Here is an 8,665-nt window from a genome sequence, read left to right as displayed (position 1 = left end):
CTCGCGCGACGCTCGCTGTGGCTGGTACGTGTCTCGTGCTCGTGCCAGTGTTTGCTTGACTGGAATAACCTGTCCTGTTTGCATATCAACGCAATCTCCTTCTGTGGCTCGGTGCCGGTGCTTTTTTTATACTTTCTGAGCTTGCGCACCGCTACTTCGCTGCTTTCTCTCGCATTGCAGAAGCTTCAAAACAAACCCTTGGAAACTCGTCCATCTGTGCCCACCGCAGATTTTGCTGCGGGTAAGGTCACCTACAAAAGGACGATATCGAAATACGTCTCGGCAGTTACCGCGGCCTTTCGGGGCCCCTAGACCATAGTTAATCCCCCTGCTCATTAAAATAGTTTTGCACGGCCTGCTTCTGCTCTCGAAATGCTTGCCATGAAGGCGAACTCCTAATTAAAACAAACTGAAGGGACTCTGTCGTGCGGGAGTTCAACGGTCTCTTCATTTGCATAAGTGACAAGGGGCTTGACGCCGTCCGCGTCAAGTTTATTTACGCTTTCACTACTCCATCCCTTAGTTTTCTTCTTCTTCTTCTTTTTTTTTTTAACTATCAGAATCTGCATGTTTAACGTTGTCGCGGAGCCGACCACGTTTTTTCTCCCATTTATTTTACCCGACACGATCAACCTGTCGAGAAGAAAAAAAGAAATCTTGGGAGGCACGTAATTAATCGTCCGTACGGGTAATTATCCCCTTCTGGCTACGCTTTGGCCCTCGTTAGCATAATTTCTGGCAGCAAGAGCCAGCTGCCGCCATTTTTCGCAGCTTTGGTGGGTGCCCCATCAGACTAGTCCCTGTCGCCACACTTTTTGTCAACTGGTCCTTGTTTTTTTTTTCTTTCCCCAATTTTGTTTCCGCGTTAATTTGCAAACGAGGAACACATTGCTTTACTTTTTTCACTGCTCCTATAGAGCGCACGGTGTCTGTATTGAGATGTGTTTATTATTAGCTAACGCTGCAAAATTTATGACAATGTGCAGAGCATTTGAGCAGTGCGCAGGAAATTATAAATATTGGCAGAGCGTTTGCATTGTGGTGGTGAGTTTTTCATGCCTAGCATTACGAACGGACGACTGTAATCATGCTGAAAGCTTTCGCTCCTTGTATTTGAAGTGGACTGGTGGCCCTTGTTACCAATATCAATATCTTGCTTCTGTATGCTTCCCTGAATAATCTTTGATTCGAAGCTGTCTGTAATATTTGGAAAAACACCCAGGGCATTAGAGATACCGATTGTTTTTGCACCGGCAACACAAAATTTAGCAAAATATGCTGAATTGCTTCTTTAGATCTACCTCACCCTACACATTTGACTTAAACTTTGTTATAATAATTTCCATATCTACGTCCTCTGCAACAGCCTATTCGCGCTTGAAATAATGAGCTGCTTCTTGAATGATCATAAAACGCTTATCTCCTTGTTCTTTATCTGATTTACCGCAAACGTCCATAGTCTGCTGATCTCCATTAATTTATTGCAGTTAGCTCCTTTCTTAACGCGCTTTTAACGCTCTTTAATTCTTCACTGCGGTTCTCTGCATACTCCCTGCGTCAAAACCTGCAAGACCTGAGGCTAAGCCAATCCAGTTGGCCATTTCTCATTGGCCGGTAGGTAACACTTATATCGTCATATACCCTCGCTAGAATACGGGCCGATCTTCGATGAGCTGCCCTTAACGGAAAGCATGGTCAGTATGCTGTTTTATCAAAGAAAAGACGTCGAAAGAAAGGAGTAGGACAACAAAAAGCACATTTCAGTTTGCAGAGATGTGCCACTTTAGCTTTTTTTTATTGTTTTCACTGTAAACCGAACCCTCTTTCTTTCTCTATTACAGTTCTTCCTAAATCTGTCCCGTGCTCAAAATTTTATGTATTTTACTTCGGGTTTACCACGATTCTGGAAGCGGAAGTGGCGTGATTGGTATAATGTGTGTTCAAAAATTCCTGCCATTTCTCGCTCTTGCCTTAACCGCCTCTCAAATGAACACTGCTTTGCAGAAAACATGAAAAACATTATTTTCCACTGGTATTTCTCGAGGCTGAAGCGAAGAGCTCGCGCCGCGGTTACACCGACTCGCCATTATGCTGACAACCGGTGCAGCCGTTGCGCTGGGAGGCTAGATGTCGTTACTCCCACCACGCGGTAATCAAACTGTGTGGAACGTTGCAGCGACTTGTGCTGCCAGAGTAGTTGTGATCCCTCTTCTCATCTCGCGGTGAGCTTTGTTCCTGCTTTTCCGCTTTTCTTATTGCAAGGGAAACGTGTAAAACTTCTCCTAGGCGAGGTACGGTACGAGGTCTCTTGTTTGAATTTTCTGCTACTGTGCACCTCGCGAAGATTTCTTCTAACAAAGCTACGTGTCTCCGGTGAGACCCGGCTGGAAACACTAAAGCGCTGGCCACGAGTACTGGCTGACCGCCATGCACCGTGCTTGAGTAGGCTTATGCGGGGAATACTCTCCAATCTGAGAGAGTTGCACTTTTGCTGAGGGGTCTTAGAGAGCGGGCAGCGTTTCTGCTGCACTCGCGTCTCTGGGCATAGCAAAACCGGTGCGAAATTGCGTCCGCTGGGTGGCATTATAAAGGGCAGCAGTATTCCTGCACCGTATAGCGGTCGAGACACTATTATTTTTCTTTATACGGATAAATATCACGTGCTAAAATCATTAGAAAAGAAGATGGTTGCGTTAAAGTTTTTGTCAGTTTGTAAATAAAATGTCTCTAGAACTGTGCGCGGCAATGAAAAAAGTCGCGCAGAGACACTTACAGGTATGAATGAATGGGAAATCATTACAGTTCCATGGGTGGGATCACCTCGCGAACGCGAACAGCGCTGTTGGCTTTTCTCGTAATGGGACAAGCGATGTTTTGCTATTCAGGGATGAAATCGTGTCGTTCCCGCTTTCTGAACTCCATGAAGGAGATCGCTTTTATTTTTCGACGGGTGGCGTAAACATCCCCAAAAAGTATTTCTAGCTAGGCCACTGACCACATCACAGCATATACCACAACATATCATGGCATAGGATATCCTAACGTGCCATAAAGTGCTATATTTAAATAAAAACCTGGACGGTGCCTAGGAGAACCATCGCATCCTCAGCCGTGCCTTTATGGCGTTCTCTGCGCAAAGTAGGTGCGCTTGTCGGCCGCCTGAAAGCGTAGAAGAATGAAGTCTGGCCAAGAGGAGCGCATCCTGTTAGTCTAAACAAGCGAAACTACAGCGCTTTCAGCATCTTTGCTGCGCCCGGGTGCCCAGATGCCTTCCTTTTCTTTTACGACTCGGTCGCATCCGCCAGGAGCCTCGTTCTGGTGCCGTTGCTCCTGCGTGAGGATTGCTGTCAGGAGGAGCGCCAACCGCTGGAGGGCTTGTTTGTGCAGAGAGTGGGTGTCAGACAAGGCTAAGAAAAACTCCAGAGAGAACAGTGGCGACCTCTCAAACTCCCAGAGAGAACAGTGGCGACCTCTCAGAGCCCCGGGCATTAGCGACGAGAGACAGAAGGAAATGGGGCGAAAAGAGGCGGCCTCGGCAGAAGTTATTTTGTTAGCCGCTGATCGCTATGGCTCGATTGATGGTAGCCTGTAAATTGCCAACATGAGACGAGAAAACAATCGCAGCTTTTATGGGCCTATAGGGCGTACCACTCTTAATGCAACCTGACTGTCCGAATAATTATCCGTCCGTGGCGCCAGCCTCGTACCACGCTTTTTGAAGCCGCATTAAAGCTTTCGTGCGAATATGAGGCATTCGACAAACAAGGCGTTTAACGCAGGCCCTGTTGTGTTCTTCGGTACGGAGATGTGCGCGGTATCGTTAGTGATCGTACAATTACTATGTGCGCATGAATCACAGGTGTGGCAGAAACCACAGCTCATTTAATTGTGGCTGGTCTGGTATGAAAAACATTCGGCTGCTAAGGTGCCGCAGGCGCGACACGTGCCGAGACGGTTCTATCACGTCAAGCATGAAAGGATGCGAAGAAATTCTCCGCACACGCAGCGGGAAAGCATGCATACCTAAGAAATTTCGAACATTTATCCTATGAATGGCACCCGGATATTAACATTTCAAGAAATGCATGTCGATTTCGCGGCTATTGGCCTCGTTTTCCTGAATTAAGCGCGTACAACGTCACACCCGTCTGCTTATGCAAGCAAAATGGCATGGTATATACAGCCGCAAGAGAAATGATGAATATAAGGTAGTAGTGGTGGTTTGCAATGCGCATTTTATTTATTTACAGATACTGCTGTCTCAGGTTCGAGACATAGCAGGAGTGGTTCACATACAATAAAAAGGAAATCACAACATATGAAAAGGCACTTGTTTGACAAATTGCGCCGGTGGAAGCTGTCGCAACGGAGCATCAAGCGAATTAACTTTGAGTGGGAAAAAAGAAAATTTATGACAATCGAGGAAAGATCTGAATGATGTGATGTTCATGGAATCCGTCCAGCGGGTCACGAGTGCAGAATGACCAATGAATGAAATGGGGCAGCTAAAGAAACGAATTTATGCACAATTTTGTGTAACATTACAAGCCGGTCACATTTTTGTTGATGCTCGAGGGAGTTCAATGATAAAACATGGTAACGTTGTGAAGGGGAAAGTTGGGATCGCACCGGTTAAAAATGAATCTAATCACTTTTTTCTGTATCAACTCAAGTTTATCTTTGTCATGCACAAGATGAGGTGACCATACGACAGACGCGTATTCAAGAAGCGGCCTGACCAGGGCAAGTTGTTAGTTGCATTCTTTAGTAGCGCCTTTTAAAGTTCTTCTTAGGTAGCCTAATTTTTGTAATGATTTTGCGCATTAATGATTTTGCGCATATATTATCAACATGCTTATGCCATTTTAGGTTTGGGGAGAATACTACGCCAAGGTGCTTGAATTCGTGGACGCTTTCTAATGTGTGTTCTGCATTGCCGTACTTGAAATTTAATGGTTGTTTTTTTTCTTTTTTTTTGTAAAGGCTGTTGTCACAGTTTTTTGAAAATTAATCTTTATTGCCAAGTCGTAAAAAGAAGAGAACAAATTATTTAGTAGAGCCTGATCAATAAACATTGGAATACAGAACACAATAATCAGCGTACAAACGAAGCTTAACAGGAGTGTCAGCCCCACTGATTTATTTTGCGAAAGTTTCGACTGAGTCGAATGCAATTTCGTAATCAATAAACGCTATATATAAGGGTTGGTTATATTCCGAGAATTTTCTATCACATGGCTGATGGTAAGAATATGATTGATAGGTAGAGTATCTTTTTCGAAAACCTGCTTGATTCTTTGGTTGGTTGAAGTCTGAGGTTTCCCTGATTCTGTTAGCTATTATCTTAGTAAATACCTCAAAGGTAACAGATAGTAAGCTGATTGGTCTACAATTTTTCAAGTCCTTTGCGTCCCCTTTCTTATGAATTAAGGTAATGTTTGCTTTCTTCCATGATTCCGGTACCGTAGACGTCACTAGGCATTACGTAAATAGTGTGGCCAGTTTTTCTAGCACGATATCCCCCGTCCTTTAACAAACTTGTAGTAACCGAATACTCCCCATTGTTGTCTTCCTTTTTTTATGTAAATGTGTAGGCATTACGAAATCATGGTGTAAATGAGCCGCATGCGAAAGTACTGGAAGATATCTGCACAACAACCATAGTCCTGCTTCAAGAAAGAAATGAAATTCTTATAAGGAAATGTGTTAGGCAAGGAGACATGATCTCCCCAGTACTATTCACAGCTTTCTTAAAGGAAGTATTCAGGAGTGTTGAATGGGAACAGTTAGGTATAAAGTTTTATAAAGGATACATCACTAATCTGCCATTTGCTGATGACATTGCCTTGCTCAGTAACTGATGGGATGAATTGCAAAGAATGGCATTATGACCTATAAAGGAAAAACAGAAAGGTAGGCCTAAAATCAATATGCAGAAGACTAAGGTAATGTTCAGAAGGCTCGGGAAGGAACAGCATGCAGTTTACATTAGGCAGCAAAACACTAGAAGTGGTAGGCAAATATGTATTCTTAGGACAGGCAGTAACCGCAGATCCGGATAATGTAAAGGAAGTAACCAGGAGAATAAGATTAGGATGGAGTACATTTCGTAAGTACTTGCAGATTATGACTATAGCAGCTTACCACCATCGTTCAAGAGGAAAGTACAGTTGCATTTTACCTCTACTTACCTATGGGGATGAAATGTGGTGGCACGAAGAGAGGATAGCCGATGGTCGCTAAGGGTAACAAATTTGATTCTAAGCGAAAGAAAGCGTAGCAGGGGGAGGCAGAAAGTTAGGTGAGCGGATGAGGTAAAGAAGTTCGCAGGGGTCAAGTGGACGCAGCAAGAATATGACCGGGTTAGTTGGAGTAATATGGGAGAGGCTTTCACCCTGCAGTAGGTATATATAATCCGGCTGAGGATGATGATTTTGATTTATTAGGAAGCATTACTGCTAGGCAACAATTTTTAGTCATGTTAAATCGGAACAAGTTTGAATGAAAATATTTTGAAATGCGAGCGCATGGCAAGAGAGTTAGCTAGGGTTTTCAAAATAGGTCATGTCACAAACTGGCCTGCAACCACGCTCTGTTAAAATGCTGCTATGATGATATCGGCTGCTAATGCAGCCCCACATCTCAGTAAAGTTATTACACAGTCCGATCTCTTTTCGTATCCGGTGACTACTGACTGCAAGCCGCTGAAATATATTGCCCTGAAGGGTGGTTCGTAAATGACGGCGATCAAGAATGTTCCCAGTGGCGCTCTATAGAAGAAATATTTGTTGCATAAATGTACATTGCAAATTGCGAGAGTCGTCTTCAGAAGCGTTTTTAAACGAGGACCTTGATTGTACTGCAAATTTAAAGCAGCCGGAAAAAATGAGGTTCGTGATGAAACACAGAAAAAACACAAAATGTGCCGTTAGTGGGCTTCTTCGTCCTCCCCGTTTTATTGCACCGTTTTAAAATTTCATTCTTTCATCATGGGTAACCGACTAGTCCACAAGTATATTTCTGTAACTTTATTTACCCATTGCTTCAGCTTAGAATCTAGAGGAAACGTATAGAGGTTTATCTCGATTTTGAATGTTTGTTTGAGCCCTGCGGTAGAAAAAAAAATGCATTTTTTTTCTATGCTGTCGGCCCATGCTAGCTGTTTGCATAATACGCGTGTAAAGAGACATTACGTGACCTCTTGCGGTGCTTACACGTGTAAAGCGGAGCCCGGAACGCAATAATACGCTGAAAGCGCTGCTCCACAAAACAAAATGCACTGAACTGGGGCACAAGATGCCTGACCAAGCCGGGCGCCATCAGCTGGTGTCATCATTCGGACGGTTCCAAAGACGGCCGTGTGGCGGAGACACCATACGTGAAAATTGCAATAAACTGCGCGATGTGTTGAAATGCTCTATTTATGCGCCAGTAACTGCGAGGATCTGTGGCGTTAGGCCGACTGCGGTAATTTATCTTTGGGCAGCGACGGACAAGGCGACACGCTGATCCTCTGGGACTATAAGGCACATTTGGGAGAACACTTAACAATGCCGCTTAAACCATTTTCACTCCCCGGAGAGGGAATTTCTGCAGCCCCGAGGTGCACGTGAAAATGACCACCAGCACACAAAACTCCGCATATTCGCGCGCTGTCAGATCCTGGAGTGGGCAAACGTTCATTGTCTTTGACGGTGTGACCCGGAACACAGAACCGCCCACGACTGATACCGGAAAAGCTCGCAACACGAAAAAAATAAAATAAAAACGAGGACGAACCAAGAAAGGAAACACTACAAGACAAGCGAAGGCTTCTTCCTCGGAGTGATAGTACCCACGAGTGGAAGCCCGAATTCACCGAACAAGTTTCGAATTTATGGTGAAGTTCTGGTCATTAATCCCCAATAATCTCTGGTGCGGCAGTATACAAGCCCAGACATGACGGTCTTAGGAAAGCGGGAGTTCGAAGGTTTTTTTTTTTTTTGCCTTTTTTGTGCATTGTTGGTTTGACAACTCTTTTCCGCGAATCAAAACAGATTTCTACTTGAATTAGTTGATGTAGAAATGTCCATGAGGGCAACCCTTTTATTCAGTACACTACGTGGGAAGCTTGTGCGCATAAACTCTAATCACAGTGTCATGCACTATTCCAATTACCGTAATTGAAAAACACGCTTGTATATGTTTCAGGCGAAACGGTGACAGAAGACATACTGAGTCCTGACTTTATGCTTTTATTTACTCAATTATCCCCGTGTTCTCTAAATGAAAATGTTTATTACAGCGCGATGTCCGAGGTTAGTAACCAGGAGAATTCACCGTGATATGCTGAAAAATACTGAGACGATGCCACTATTTGCTTCGTGGATTTTTGGGTGAGTGCAATAGTGTGTGCAAGAATGGCGGAAAGTACTTCGCTGGTCTAATTATACAAGCTAAACCTAGAGATTGAACAGGTTTCATTGTGTACTTCGCCAAATTAGTCTACTTTCTAATTTTCTTTTTCAATTTACATCACTTTTTCATTACTTTTCGGGCGTACGTTGCAAAAGGCTGAAAGGCTGAGTGCTATCTCATCTGCGCAGCCAGTGTCCAACGCTGGCACCTTACCATTATCATTCGACAGAACCTTTCTCCAGATACCAAGATATCTTACCTTCATATA

This window comes from Amblyomma maculatum, chromosome 3 (assembly GCF_055883805.1).
Source record: "Amblyomma maculatum isolate TAMU_Amacu chromosome 3, ASM5588380v1, whole genome shotgun sequence".
In the NCBI taxonomy this organism is placed as follows: domain Eukaryota; kingdom Metazoa; phylum Arthropoda; class Arachnida; order Ixodida; family Ixodidae; genus Amblyomma; species Amblyomma maculatum.
This window is presented reverse-complemented; position numbering follows the sequence as displayed.